Genomic DNA, 15,974 nt, shown 5'->3' on the forward strand with positions numbered 1-15,974 from the left:
GAAGAGGTAGAGTTTCAGATACTCTTGGAAGAAGTAGGGTTTCAGATACTCTTTGAAGAGGTAGGGTTTCAGATACTCTTTGAAGAGGTAGGGTTTCAGATACTCTCTGAAGAGGTAGGGTTTCAGATACTCTTTTAAGAGGTAGGGTTTCAGATACTCTATTAAGAGGTAGGGTTTCAGATACTCTTTGAAGAGGTAGGGTTACAGATACTCTCTGAAGAGGTAGGGTTTCAGATACTCTCTGAAGAGGTAGGGTTTCAGATACTCTCTGAAGAGGTAGGGTTTCAGATACTCTCTGAAGAGGTAGGGTTTCAGATATCTTTGAAGAGGTAGGGTTTCAGATATCTTTGAAGAGGTAGGGTTTCAGATACTCTTTGCAGAGGTAGGATTTCAGATACTCTTTGCAGAGGTAGGGTTTCAGATACTCTTTGCAGAGGTAGGGTTTCAGATACTCTTTGAAGAGGTAGCGTTTCAGATATCTTTGAAGAGGTAGGGTTTCAGATACTCTTTGAAGAGGTAGGGTTTCAGATATCTTTGAAGTGGTAGGGTTTCAGATACTCTTTGAAGAGGTAGAGTTTCAGATACTCTTTGAAGAGGTAGGGTTTCAGATACTCTCTGAAGAGGTAGTGTTTCAGATACTCTTTGAAGAGGTAGGGTTTCAGATACTCTTTGCAGAGGTAGGGTTTCAGATACTATCTGAAGAGGTAGGGTTTCAGATACTCTTTGAAGAGGTAGGGTTTCAGATATCTTTGAAGAGGTAGGGTTTCAGATACTCTCTGAAGAGGTAGAGTTTCAGATACTCTTTGCAGAGGTAGGGTTTCATATACTCTTTGCAGAGGTAGGGTTTCAGATACTATCTGAAGAGGTAGGGTTTCAGATACTCTTTGAAGAGGTAGGGTTTCAGATATCTTTGAAGAGGTAGGGTTTCAGATACTCTTTGAAGAGGTAGGGTTTCAGATACTATTTGAAGAGGTATGGTTTCAGATACACTTTGCAGAGGTAGGGTTTCAGATATCTTTGAAGAGGTAGGGTTTCAGATACTCTTTGAAGAGGTAGGGTTTCAGATACTCTTTGAAGAGGTAGGGTTTCAGACGCTCTTTGAAGAGGTAGGGTTTCAGACGCTCTCTGAAGAGATAGGGTTTCAGATACTCTCTGAAGAGGTAGGGTTTCAGATACTCTCTGAAGAGGTAGGGTTTCAGATACTCTCTGAAGAGGTAGGGTTTCAGATACTCTTTGAAGAGGTAGGGTTTCAGATGTTCTCTGAAGAGGTAGGGTTTCAGATACTCTTTGAAGAGGTAGGGTTTCAGATACTCTCTGAAGAGGTAGGGTTTCAGATACTCTTTGAAGAGGTAGGGTTTCAGATGTTCTCTGAAGAGGTAGGGTTTCAGATGTTCTCTGAAGAGGTAGGGTTTCAGATACTCTTTGAAGCGGTAGGGTTTCAGATGTTCTCTGAAGAGGTAGGGTTTCAGATACTCTTTGAAGAGGTAGGGTTTCAGATGTTCTATGAAGAGGTAGGGTTTCAGATACTCTCTGAAGAGGTAGGGTTTCAGATACTCTCTGAAGGGGTAGGGTTTCAGATACTCTTTGAAGAGGTAGGGTTTTAGATATCTTTGAAGAGGTAGGGTTTCAGATACTCTTTGAAGAGGTAGGGTTTCAGATATCTTTGAAGAGGTAGGGTTTCAGATACTCTTTGAAGAGGTAGGGTTTCAGATACTCTCTGAAGAGGTAGGGTTTCAGATACTCTTTGCAGAGGTAGGGTTTCAGATACTCGTTGCAGAGGTAGGGTTTCAGATACTATCTGAAGAGGTAGGGTTTCAGATACTCTTTGAAGAGGTAGGGTTTCAGATACTCTCTGAAGAGGTAGGGTTTCAGATACTCTTTGAAGAGGTAGGGTTTCAGATGTTCTCTGAAGAGGTAGGGTTTCAGATGTTCTCTGAAGAGGTAGGGTTTCAGATACTCTTTGAAGCGGTAGGGTTTCAGATGTTCTCTGAAGAGGTAGGGTTTCAGATACTCTTTGAAGAGGTAGGGTTTCAGATGTTCTATGAAGAGGTAGGGTTTCAGATACTCTCTGAAGAGGTAGGGTTTCAGATACTCTCTGAAGGGGTAGGGTTTCAGATACTCTTTGAAGAGGTAGGGTTTTAGATATCTTTGAAGAGGTAGGGTTTCAGATACTCTTTGAAGAGGTAGGGTTTCAGATATCTTTGAAGAGGTAGGGTTTCAGATACTCTTTGAAGAGGTAGGGTTTCAGATACTCTCTGAAGAGGTAGGGTTTCAGATACTCTTTGCAGAGGTAGGGTTTCAGATACTCGTTGCAGAGGTAGGGTTTCAGATACTATCTGAAGAGGTAGGGTTTCAGATACTCTCTGAAGAGGTAGGGTTTCAGATACTCTTTGAAGAGGTAGGGTTTCAGATGTTCTCTGAAGAGGTAGGGTTTCAGATACTCTTTGAAGAGGTAGATTTCAGATACTCTCTGAAGAGGTAGGGTTTCAGATACTCTCTGAAGAGGTAGGGTTTCAGATACTCTTTGAAGAGGTAGGGTTTCAGATGTTCTCTGAAGAGGTAGGGTTTCAGATGTTCTCTGAAGAGGTAGGGTTTCAGATACTCTTTGAAGAGGTAGGGTTTCAGATGTTCTATGAAGAGGTAGGGTTTCAGATACTCTCTGAAGAGGTAGGGTTTCAGATACTCTCTGAAGAGGTAGGGTTTCAGATACTCTTTTAAGAGGTAGGGTTTCAGATACTCTTTTAAGAGGTAGGGTTTCAGATACTCTTTGAAGAGGTAGGGTTACAGATACTCTCTAAAGAGGTAGGGTTTCAGATACTCTCTGAAGAGGTAGGGTTTCAGATGCTATTTGAAGAGGTAGGGTTTCAGATATCTTTGAAGACGTAGGGTTTCAGATACTCTTTGCAGAGGTAGGGTTTGAGATACTCTTGCAGAGGTAGGGTTTCAGATACTATCTGAAGAGGTAGGGTTTCAGATACTATTTGAAGAAGTAGGGTTTCAGATATCTTTGAAGAGGTAGGGTTTCAGATACTCTTTGAAGAGGTAGGGTTTCAGATATCTTTGAAGAGGTAGTTTTTCAGATACTCTTTGAAGAGGTAGGGTTTCAGATACTCTCTGAAGAGGTAGGGTTTCAGATACTCTTTGCAGAGGTAGGGTTTCAGATACTCGTTGCAGAGGTAGGGTTTCAGATACTATCTGAAGAGGTAGGGTTTCAGATACTATCTGAAGAGGTAGGGTTTCAGATACTCTTTGAAGAGGTAGGGTTTCAGATATCTTTGAAGAGGTAGGGTTTCAGATATCTTTGAAGAGGTAGGGTTTCAGATATCTTTGAAGAGGTAGGGTTTCAGATACTCTCTGAAGAGGTAGGGTTTCAGATACTCTTTGAAGAGGTAGGGCTTCAGATACTCTTTGAAGAGGTAGGGTTTCAGATATCTTTGAAGAGGTAGGGTTTCAGATACTCTGTGACGAGGTATGGTTTCAGATACTCTCTGAAGAGGTAGTTTCAGATATCTTTGAAGAGGTAGGGTTTCAGATACTCTTTGAAGAGGTAGGGTTTCAGATACTATTTGAAGAGGTATGGTTTCAGATACACTTTGCAGAGGTAGGGTTTCAGATATCTTTGAAGAGGTAGGGTTTCAGATACTCTTTGAAGAGGTAGGGTTTCAGATACTCTTTGAAGAGGTAGGGTTTCAGACGCTCTTTGAAGAGGTAGGGTTTCAGACACTCTCTGAAGAGATAGGGTTTCAGATACTCTGAAGAGGTAGGGTTTCAGATACTCTCTGAAGAGGTAGGGTTTCAGATACTCTCTGAAGAGGTAGGGTTTCAGATACTCTTTGAAGAGGTAGGGTTTCAGATGTTCTCTGAAGAGGTAGGGTTTCAGATACTGTTTGAAGAGGTAGGGTTTCAGATACTCTCTGAAGAGGTAGGGTTTCAGATACTCTTTGAAGAGGTAGGGTTTCAGATGTTCTCTGAAGAGGTGGGGTTTCAGATGTTCTCTGAAGAGGTAGGGTTTCAGATGCTATTTGAAGAGGTAGGGTTTCAGATATCTTTGAAGACGTAGGGTTTCAGATACTCTTTGCAGAGGTAGGGTTTGAGATACTCTTGCAGAGGTAGGGTTTCAGATACTCTCTGAAGAGGTAGGGTTTCAATTACTCTTTGAAGAGGTAGGGTTTCAGATGTTCTCTGAAGAGGTAGGGTTTCAGATGTTCTCTGAAGAGGTAGGGTTTCAGATACTCTTTGAAGAGGTAGGGTTTCAGATGTTCTCTGAAGAGGTAGGGTTTCAGATGTTCTCTGAAGAGGTAGGGTTTCAGATACTCTTTGAAGAGGTAGGGTTTCAGATGTTCTATGAAGAGGTAGGGTTTCAGATACTCTCTGAAGAGGTAGGGTTTCAGATACTCTCTGAAGAGGTAGAGTTTCAGATACTCTTTTAAGAGGTAGGGTTTCAGATACTCTTTTAAGAGGTAGGGTTTCAGATACTCTTTGAAGAGGTAGGGTTACAGATACTCTCTGAAGAGGTAGAGTTTCAGATACTCTCTGAAGAGGTAGGGTTTCAGATGCTATTTGAAGAGGTAGGGTTTCAGATATCTTTGAAGACGTAGGGTTTCAGATACTCTTTGCAGAGGTAGGGTTTGAGATACTCTTGCAGAGGTAGGGTTTCAGATACTATCTGAAGAGGTAGGGTATCAGATACTCTTTGAAGAAGTAGGGTTTCAGATATCTTTGAAGAGGTAGGGTTTCAGATACTCTTTGAAGAGGTAGGGTTTCAGATATCTTTGAAGAGGTAGTTTTTCAGATACTCTTTGAAGAGGTAGGGTTTCAGATACTCTCTGAAGAGGTAGGGTTTCAGATACTCTTTGCAGAGGTAGGGTTTCAGATACTCGTTGCAGAGGTAGGGTTTCAGATACTATCTGAAGAGGTAGGGTTTCAGATACTCTTTGAAGAGGTAGGGTTTCAGATATCTTTGAAGAGGTAGGGTTTCAGATATCTTTGAAGAGGTAGGGTTTCAGATATATTTGAAGAGGTAGGGTTTCAGATACTCTCTGAAGAGGTAGGGTTTCAGATACTCTTTGAAGAGGTAGGGTTTCAGATACTCTTTGAAGAGGTAGGGTTTCAGATATCTTTGAAGAGGTAGGGTTTCAGATATCTTTGAAGAGGTAGGGTTTCAGATACTATTTGAAGAGGTATGGTTTCAGATACACTTTGCAGAGGTAGGGTTTCAGATATCTTTGAAGAGGTAGGGTTTCAGATACTCTTTGAAGAGGTAGGGTTTCAGATACTCTTTGAAGAGGTAGGGTTTCAGACGCTCTTTGAAGAGGTAGGGTTTCAGACACTCTCTGAAGAGATAGGGTTTCAGATACTCTCTGAAGAGGTAGGGTTTCAGATACTCTCTGAAGAGGTAGGGTTTCAGATACTCTTTGAAGAGGTAGGGTTTCAGATGTTCTCTGAAGAGGTAGGGTTTCAGATACTGTTTGAAGAGGTAGGGTTTCAGATACTCTCTGAAGAGGTAGGGTTTCAGATACTCTTTGAAGAGGTAGGGTTTCAGATGTTCTCTGAAGAGGTAGGGTTTTAGATGTTCTCTGAAGAGGTAGGGTTTCAGATACTCTTTGAAGCGGTAGGGTTTCAGATGTTCTCTGAAGAGGTAGGGTTTCAGATACTCTTTGAAGAGGTAGGGTTTCAGATGTTCTATGAAGAGGTAGGGTTTCAGATACTCTCTGAAGAGGTAGGGTTTCAGATACTCTCTGAAGAGGTAGGGTTTCAGATACTCTTTGAAGAGGTAGGGTTTCAGATATCTTTGAAGAGGTAGGGTTTCAGATACTCTTTGAAGAGGTAGGGTTTCAGATATCTTTGAAGAGGTAGGGTTTCAGATACTCTTTGAAGAGGTAGGGTTTCAGATACTCTCTGAAGAGGTAGGGTTTCAGATACTCTTTGCAGAGGTAGGGTTTCAGATACTCGTTGCAGAGGTAGGGTTTCAGATACTATCTGAAGAGGTAGGGTTTCAGATACTCTCTGAAGAGGTAGGGTTTCAGATACTCTTTGAAGAGGTAGGGTTTCAGATGTTCTCTGAAGAGGTAGGGTTTCAGATACTCTTTGAAGAGGTAGGGTTTCAGATACTCTCTGAAGAGGTAGGGTTTCAGATACTCTCTGAAGAGGTAGGGTTTCAATTACTCTTTGAAGAGGTAGGGTTTCAGATGTTCTCTGAAGAGGTAGGGTTTCAGATGTTCTCTGAAGAGGTAGGGTTTCAGATACTCTTTGAAGAGGTAGGGTTTCAGATGTTCTCTGAAGAGGTAGGGTTTCAGATGTTCTCTGAAGAGGTAGGGTTTCAGATACTCTTTGAAGAGGTAGGGTTTCAGATACTCTCTGAAGAGGTAGAGTTTCAGATACTCTTTTAAGAGGTAGGGTTTCAGATACTCTTTTAAGAGGTAGGGTTTCAGATACTCTTTGAAGAGGTAGGGTTACAGATACTCTCTGAAGAGGTAGAGTTTCAGATACTCTCTGAAGAGGTAGGGTTTCAAATGCTATTTGAAGAGGTAGGGTTTCAGATATCTTTGAAGACGTAGGGTTTCAGATACTCTTTGCAGAGGTAGGGTTTGAGATACTCTTGCAGAGGTAGGGTTTCAGATACTATCTGAAGAGGTAGGGTTTCAGATACTCTTTGAAGAAGTAGGGTTTCAGATATCTTTGAAGAGGGAAGGGTTTCAGATACTCTTTGAAGAGGTAGGGTTTCAGATATCTTTGAAGAGGTAGTTTTTCAGATACTCTTTGAAGAGGTAGGGTTTCAGATACTCTCTGAAGAGGTAGGGTTTCAGATACTCTTTGCAGAGGTAGGGTTTCAGATACTCGTTGCAGAGGTAGGGTTTCAGATACTATCTGAAGAGGTAGGGTTTCAGATACTCTTTGAAGAGGTAGGGTTTCAGATATCTTTGAAGAGGTAGGGTTTCAGATATCTTTGAAGAGGTAGGGTTTCAGATATCTTTGAAGAGGTAGGGTTTCAGATATATTTGAAGAGGTAGGGTTTCAGATACTCTCTGAAGAGGTAGGGTTTCAGATACTCTTTGAAGAGGTAGGGTTTCAGATACTCTTTGAAGAGGTAGGGTTTCAGATATCTTTGAAGAGGTAGGGTTTCAGATATCTTTGAAGAGGTAGGGTTTCAGATACTCTTTGAAGAAGTAGGGTTTCAGATACTCTTTGAAGAGGTAGGGTTTCAGATAATCTTTGAAGAGGTAGGGTTTCAGATACTCTTTGAAGAGGTAGGGTTTCAGATACTCTCTGAAGAGGTAGGGTTTCAGATACTCTCTGAAGAGGTAGGGTTTCAGATACTCTCTGAAGAGGTAGGGTTTCAGATACTCTCTGAAGAGGTAGGGTTTCAGATACTCTTTGAAGAGGTAGGGTTTCAGATACTCTGTGACGAGGTATGGTTTCAAATACTCTCTGAAGAGGTAGTTTCAGATACTCTTTGAAGAGGTAGGGTTTCAGATACTCTTTGAAGAGGTAGGGTTTCAGATACTCTTTGAAGAGGTAGGGTTTCAGATGTTCTCTGAAGAGGTAGGGTTTCAGATATCTTTGAAGAGATAGGGTTTCAGATATCTTTGAAGAGGTAGGGTTTCAGATACTCTTTGAAGAGGTAGGGTTTCAGATACTCTTTGAAGAGGTAGGGTTTCAGATACTCTTTGAAGAGGTAGGGTTTCAGATACTCTTTGAAGAGGTAGGGTTTCAGATACTCTCTGAAGAGGTAGGGTTTCAGATACTCTCTGAAGAGGTAGGGTTTCAGATACTCTCTGAAGAGGTAGAGTTTCAGATACTCTCTGAAGAGGTAGGGTTTCAGATACTCTCTGAAGAGGTCGGGTTTCAGATACTCTTTGAAGAGGTCGGGTTTCAGATACTCTCTGAAGAGGTAGGGTTTCAGATACTCTCTGAAGAGGTAGGGTTTCAGATACTCTCTGAAGAGGTCGGGTTTCAGATACTCTTTGAAGAGGTAGGGTTTCAGATACTCTTTGAAGAGGTAGGGTTTCAGATACTCTCTGAAGAGGTAGGGTTTCAGATACTCTCTGAAGAGGTAGGGTTTCAGATACTCTCTGAAGAGGTAGGGTTTCAGATACTCTCTGAAGAGGTAGGGTTTCAGATACTCTTCGAAGAGGTAGGGTTTCAGATACTCTCTGAAGAGGTAGGGTTTCAGATGCTCTTTGAAGAGGTAGGGTTTCAGATACTCTCTGAAGAGGTAGGGTTTCAGATACTCTCTGAAGAGGTAGGGTTTCAGATACTCTTTGAAGAGGTAGGGTTTCAGATGTTCTCTGAAGAGGTAGGGTTTCAGATACTGTTTGAAGAGGTAGGGTTTCAGATACTCTCTGAAGAGGTAGGGTTTCAGATACTCTTTGAAGAGGTAGGGTTTCAGATGTTCTCTGAAGAGGTAGGGTTTCAGATGTTCTCTGAAGAGGTAGGGTTTCAGATACTCTTTGAAGCGTTAGGGTTTCAGATGTTCTCTGAAGAGGTAGGGTTTCAGATACTCTTTGAAGAGGTAGGGTTTCAGATGTTCTATGAAGAGGTAGGGTTTCAGATACTCTCTGAAGAGGTAGGGTTTCAGATACTCTCTGAAGAGGTAGGGTTTCAGATACTCTTTGAAGAGGTAGGGTTTCAGATATCTTTGAAGAGGTAGGGTTTCAGATACTCTTTGAAGAGGTAGGGTTTCAGATATCTTTGAAGAGGTAGGGTTTCAGATACTCTTTGAAGAGGTAGGGTTTCAGATACTCTCTGAAGAGGTAGGGTTTCAGATACTCTTTGCAGAGGTAGGGTTTCAGATACTCGTTGCAGAGGTAGGGTTTCAGATACTATCTGAAGAGGTAGGGTTTCAGATACTCTCTGAAGAGGTAGGGTTTCAGATACTCTTTGAAGAGGTAGGGTTTCAGATGTTCTCTGAAGAGGTAGGGTTTCAGATACTCTTTGAAGAGGTAGGGTTTCAGATACTCTCTGAAGAGGTAGGGTTTCAGATACTCTCTGAAGAGGTAGGGTTTCAATTACTCTTTGAAGAGGTAGGGTTTCAGATGTTCTCTGAAGAGGTAGGGTTTCAGATGTTCTCTGAAGAGGTAGGGTTTCAGATACTCTTTGAAGAGGTAGGGTTTCAGATGTTCTCTGAAGAGGTAGGGTTTCAGATGTTCTCTGAAGAGGTAGGGTTTCAGATACTCTTTGAAGAGGTAGGGTTTCAGATGTTCTCTGAAGAGGTAGGGTTTCAGATACTCTCTGAAGAGGTAGAGTTTCAGATACTCTCTGAAGAGGTCGGGTTTCAGATACTCTTTGAAGAGGTAGGGTTTCAGATACTCTTTGAAGAGGTAGGGTTTCAGATACTCTCTGAAGAGGTAGGGTTTCAGATACTCTCTGAAGAGGTAGGGTTTCAGATACTCTCTGAAGAGGTAGGGTTTCAGATACTCTCTGAAGAGGTAGGGTTTCAGATACTCTTCGAAGAGGTAGGGTTTCAGATACTCTTTGAAGAGGTAGGGTTTCAGATACTCTTTGAAGAAGTAGGGTTTCAGATGCTCTTTGAAGAGGTAGGGTTTCAGATACTCTCTGAAGAGGTAGGGTTTCAGATGCTCTTTGAAGAGGTAGGGTTTCAGATACTCTCTGAAGAGGTAGGGTTTCAGATACTCTCTGAAGAGGTAGGGTTTCAGATACTCTTTGAAGAGGTAGGGTTTCAGATGTTCTCTGAAGAGGTAGGGTTTCAGATACTGTTTGAAGAGGTAGGGTTTCAGATACTCTCTGAAGAGGTAGGGTTTCAGATACTCTTTGAAGAGGTAGGGTTTCAGATGTTCTCTGAAGAGGTAGGGTTTCAGATGTTCTCTGAAGAGGTAGGGTTTCAGATACTCTTTGAAGCGTTAGGGTTTCAGATGTTCTCTGAAGAGGTAGGGTTTCAGATACTCTTTGAAGAGGTAGGGTTTCAGATGTTCTATGAAGAGGTAGGGTTTCAGATACTCTCTGAAGAGGTAGGGTTTCAGATACTCTCTGAAGAGGTAGGGTTTCAGATACTCTTTGAAGAGGTAGGGTTTCAGATATCTTTGAAGAGGTAGGGTTTCAGATACTCTTTGAAGAGGTAGGGTTTCAGATATCTTTGAAGAGGTAGGGTTTCAGATACTCTTTGAAGAGGTAGGGTTTCAGATACTCTCTGAAGAGGTAGGGTTTCAGATACTCTTTGCAGAGGTAGGGTTTCAGATACTCGTTGCAGAGGTAGGGTTTCAGATACTATCTGAAGAGGTAGGGTTTCAGATACTCTCTGAAGAGGTAGGGTTTCAGATACTCTTTGAAGAGGTAGGGTTTCAGATGTTCTCTGAAGAGGTAGGGTTTCAGATACTCTTTGACGAGGTAGGGTTTCAGATACTCTCTGAAGAGGTAGGGTTTCAGATACTCTCTGAAGAGGTAGGGTTTCAATTACTCTTTGAAGAGGTAGGGTTTCAGATGTTCTCTGAAGAGGTAGGGTTTCAGATGTTCTCTGAAGAGGTAGGGTTTCAGATACTCTTTGAAGAGGTAGGGTTTCAGATGTTCTCTGAAGAGGTAGGGTTTCAGATGTTCTCTGAAGAGGTAGGGTTTCAGATACTCTTTGAAGAGGTAGGGTTTCAGATGTTCTCTGAAGAGGTAGGGTTTCAGATACTCTCTGAAGAGGTAGAGTTTCAGATACTCTCTGAAGAGGTAGGGTTTCAGATACTCTCTGAAGAGGTCGGGTTTCAGATACTCTTTGAAGAGGTCGGGTTTCAGATACTCTCTGAAGAGGTAGGGTTTCAGATACTCTCTGAAGAGGTAGGGTTTCAGATACTCTCTGAAGAGGTCGGGTTTCAGATACTCTTTGAAGAGGTAGGGTTTCAGATACTCTTTGAAGAGGTAGGGTTTCAGATACTCTCTGAAGAGGTAGGGTTTCAGATACTCTCTGAAGAGGTAGGGTTTCAGATACTCTCTGAAGAGGTAGGGTTTCAGATACTCTCTGAAGAGGTAGGGTTTCAGATACTCTTCGAAGAGGTAGGGTTTCAGATACTCTTTGAAGAGGTAGGGTTTCAGATACTCTTTGAAGAAGTAGGGTTTCAGATGCTCTTTGAAGAGGTAGGGTTTCAGATACTCTCTGAAGAGGTAGGGTTTCAGATGCTCTTTGAAGAGGTAGGGTTTCAGATACTCTCTGAAGAGGTAGGGTTTCAGATACTCTCTGAAGAGGTAGGGTTTCAGATACTCTTTGAAGAGGTAGGGTTTCAGATGTTCTCTGAAGAGGTAGGGTTTCAGATACTGTTTGAAGAGGTAGGGTTTCAGATACTCTCTGAAGAGGTAGGGTTTCAGATACTCTTTGAAGAGGTAGGGTTTCAGATGTTCTCTGAAGAGGTAGGGTTTCAGATGTTCTCTGAAGAGGTAGGGTTTCAGATACTCTTTGAAGCGTTAGGGTTTCAGATGTTCTCTGAAGAGGTAGGGTTTCAGATACTCTTTGAAGAGGTAGGGTTTCAGATGTTCTATGAAGAGGTAGGGTTTCAGATACTCTCTGAAGAGGTAGGGTTTCAGATACTCTCTGAAGAGGTAGGGTTTCAGATACTCTTTGAAGAGGTAGGGTTTCAGATATCTTTGAAGAGGTAGGGTTTCAGATACTCTTTGAAGAGGTAGGGTTTCAGATATCTTTGAAGAGGTAGGGTTTCAGATACTCTTTGAAGAGGTAGGGTTTCAGATACTCTCTGAAGAGGTAGGGTTTCAGATACTCTTTGCAGAGGTAGGGTTTCAGATACTCGTTGCAGAGGTAGGGTTTCAGATACTATCTGAAGAGGTAGGGTTTCAGATACTCTCTGAAGAGGTAGGGTTTCAGATACTCTTTGAAGAGGTAGGGTTTCAGATGTTCTCTGAAGAGGTAGGGTTTCAGATACTCTTTGAAGAGGTAGGGTTTCAGATACTCTCTGAAGAGGTAGGGTTTCAGATACTCTCTGAAGAGGTAGGGTTTCAATTACTCTTTGAAGAGGTAGGGTTTCAGATGTTCTCTGAAGAGGTAGGGTTTCAGATGTTCTCTGAAGAGGTAGGGTTTCAGATACTCTTTGAAGAGGTAGGGTTTCAGATGTTCTCTGAAGAGGTAGGGTTTCAGATGTTCTCTGAAGAGGTAGGGTTTCAGATACTCTTTGAAGAGGTAGGGTTTCAGATGTTCTCTGAAGAGGTAGGGTTTCAGATGTTCTCTGAAGAGGTAGGGTTTCAGATATCTTTGAAGAGGTAGGGTTTCAGATACTCTTTGAAGAGGTAGGGTTTCAGATATCTTTGAAGAGGTAGTTTTTCAGATACTCTTTGAAGAGGTAGGGTTTCAGATACTCTCTGAAGAGGTAGGGTTTCAGATACTCTTTGCAGAGGTAGGGTTTCAGATACTCGTTGCAGAGGTAGGGTTTCAGATACTATCTGAAGAGGTAGGGTTTCAGATACTCTTTGAAGAGGTAGGGTTTCAGATACTCTTTGAAGAGGTAGGGTTTCAGATACTCTTTGAAGAGGTAGGGTTTCAGATACTCTCTGAAGAGGTAGGGTTTCAGATACTCTCTGAAGAGGTAGGGTTTCAGATACTCTCTGAAGAGGTAGGGTTTCAGATACTCTCTGAAGAGGTAGGGTTTCAGATACTCTTTGAAGAGGTAGGGTTTCAGATACTCTGTGACGAGGTATGGTTTCAGATACTCTCTGAAGAGGTAGTTTCAGATACTCTTTGAAGAGGTAGGGTTTCAGATACTCTTTGAAGAGGTAGGGTTTCAGATACTCTTTGAAGAGGTAGGGTTTCAGATGTTCTCTGAAGAGGTAGGGTTTCAGATATCTTTGAAGAGATAGGGTTTCAGATATCTTTGAAGAGGTAGGGTTTCAGATACTCTTTGAAGAGGTAGGGTTTCAGATACTCTTTGAAGAGGTAGGGTTTCAGATACTCTTTGAAGAGGTAGGGTTTCAGATACTCTTTGAAGAGGTAGGGTTTCAGATACTCTCTGAAGAGGTAGGGTTTCAGATACTCTCTGAAGAGGTAGGGTTTCAGATACTCTCTGAAGAGGTAGGGTTTCAGATACTCTCTGAAGAGGTAGGGTTTCAGATACTCTCTGAAGAGGTCGGGTTTCAGATACTCTTTGAAGAGGTCGGGTTTCAGATACTCTCTGAAGAGGTAGGGTTTCAGATACTCTCTGAAGAGGTAGGGTTTCAGATACTCTCTGAAGAGGTCGGGTTTCAGATACTCTTTGAAGAGGTAGGGTTTCAGATACTCTTTGAAGAGGTAGGGTTTCAGATACTCTCTGAAGAGGTAGGGTTTCAGATACTCTCTGAAGAGGTAGGGTTTCAGATACTCTCTGAAGAGGTAGGGTTTCAGATACTCTCTGAAGAGGTAGGGTTTCAGATACTCTTTGAAGAGGTCGGGTTTCAGATACTCTCTGAAGAGTTAGGGTTTCAGATACTCTTTGAAGAGGTAGGGTTTCAGATACTCTTTGAAGAGGTAGGGTTTCAGATGCTCTTTGAAGAGGTAGGGTTTCAGATACTCTCTGAAGAGGTAGGGTTTCAGATACTCTCTGAAGAGGTAGGGTTTCAGATACTCTTTGAAGAGGTCGGGTTTCAGATACTCTTCGAAGAGGTAGGGTTTCAGATACTCTTTGAAGAGGTAGGGTTTCAGATACTCTTTGAAGAAGTAGGGTTTCAGATGCTCTTTGAAGAGGTAGGGTTTCAGATACTCTCTGAAGAGGTAGGGTTTCAGATGCTCTTTGAAGAGGTAGGGTTTCAGATGTTCTCTGAAGATGGGCACTCTGCTGTCCTATTATCAGGGCCAAGCTGGTTCCACCATTGGAGCGCCAGGACAGAGCTTTGACTGGGTTGAGCGGGAGCTGACCTTCCGTAGGTGGTGCGACGGCAAAGAGACCAGAGGTGGCAGAACAGAGTACTCGGTTTGGGATGTAGGGTTTGAGTATAGCCTGAAGGTAGGGAGGGGCAGTTCCCCTTGCTGCTCTGTAAGCAAGCAACATGGTCTTGTAGTGGATGCAGGCTTGCCATATGCCATATTTAGCATGTGAACTATAAATAGCTTGTAGTGAAAGCCTCTCCTTGCTGGCAGTTGATAAAAAGCTGCTGTGGAGCAGGATCAGTAGCAGAGGAACAGGGGACGTGTGTCCCTGAAGTGGCCTGTAAAGTGTCTGCTCTGACCCACATCCTGCCTCCAACACTGGGCCACTCTCTGGGCTGGGGCCCGACTAGTCAACCCATTAACAGCTACAGCCACGTTGCTGATCTCAGTGAATGGTCATCACCAGTAGTCACTAGCATCACTCTCCCTTGATATTTTAACTCAATGGGATCACCTGGTTAAATAAAGGTTGTGAATCAAAATGTCTACAATAGCTAGTGATTTGATAGACATTTGGACACAGCACTATATGATTCATTCAAATGATCATCCAACCTGCCTAATACCCATTTAATGCAGCTGTAGACTACTGGCAGGTAAGCACAGTGAGAGCCTGATGAAACTCCAGATCAGTGTGGAGCGTCCCACAGTGTGGACCAGAGACAGCAGCAGGCAGCATTTCCCGTGTGGTGGCAACATGGAAAACAGCAGTCCTGTCAAGCCACCATGCTGATAAAACTAACATGAGGCCCTTTATCTCAGAGAGAGGGGAACAACACCCCTCCTCTCTACAGCACACTGAACCTACAAACACGACTCACTGTAGTCTTAGGGAGAGTGTAATCTAAAACACCCTTTCATAATGATCGATTTTAATGTCAAGGCACAATCTTTCAGCTATTTTACCGTGGGTTGAGGTGTGTAGTTATGGCTTATCTAGAGAAAACGGGATGAGAAGGGGGTGAAATTCAACTAGAAACAGGAGTAAAGTATGTCCAAAACTGCCTGCACAGCAGAAAGGTGCTGTCAATCAAGCTGTCAACCATGAGCAATAAAGGGGGAAACAAAAACAAGTAACAAAAAGGAAATGTGAAGAGGTGTGAAACAATCACAGACGACAACACCTTGGTTTTCTGAGTACTACAGCCCACAAAGAACAAACAACAGGAGAGCTGACAGAGATCCACCCTCACCCTCAAACCAACAAATGGCATGATAGCTCGTAAACCACACACACACACACACACACACACACACACACACACACACACACACACACACACACACACACACACACACACACACACACACACACACACACACACACACACACACACACACACACACACACACACACACACACACACACACACACACACACACACTTTATGCTGTGTGTGTATAATACAACACATCATTCTACTACATCATTACACAAACGAAACAATTCATAGATATACAATAACTCTGATCCCATTATTAGTAACCATCATTTAAAGCATTCCGGATATGCATTTATTTGTGAGAGTGTTGAATTCCAACATCCCATAATGATATGTGGTAAACATGAGAGCTCTAGGGAACAACATTCAGCCTCCATTTTGTCTGGCATGAGAAAAAGCAGATTTCCCGGCCATCTGGCTGCTGAATCATTCACAATCCACAGATCCCCACTTTGCCTGTGTAGTGGAGAACAAATTGTGAAATCTCCTTTTATATATATATATATATATATATATATATATATATACACACACACACACACACACACACAGTTGAAGTCGGAAGTTTACATACACCTTAGCCAAATACATTAAACTCAGTTTTTCACAAATCCTGACATTAGATCCGAGTAAAAATTCCCTGTCTTAGGTCAGTTAGGATCACCACTTTATTTGAAGAATGTGAAATGTCAGAATAATATAGTCTGTCTGAATAACCAAACACAGACAGACTATGGTATCACAAACACAGACAAACTATGGTATCACAAACACAGACAGACTATGGTATCACAAACAGACAGACAGACTGTGGTATCACAAACACAGACAAACTATAGTAGAGAATAATAGTAGAGAGAATGATTTATTTCAGCTTTTATTTCTTTCATCACATCCCACATCCCAGTGGG

General features: G+C 42.4%; 1 protein-coding gene across 14 annotated transcripts in view; it reads right to left on the reverse strand.

Moving 5' to 3' along the window:
- Window positions 1-15,974, reverse strand: part of LOC139542852 (membrane-associated guanylate kinase, WW and PDZ domain-containing protein 1-like) — a 224,618-nt gene that overhangs the window by 97,488 nt on the left and 111,156 nt on the right. The gene's annotated exons all lie outside the window — the stretch shown is intronic.

This window comes from Salvelinus alpinus, chromosome 17 (genome assembly GCF_045679555.1).
Source record: "Salvelinus alpinus chromosome 17, SLU_Salpinus.1, whole genome shotgun sequence".
NCBI lineage: Eukaryota > Metazoa > Chordata > Actinopteri > Salmoniformes > Salmonidae > Salvelinus > Salvelinus alpinus.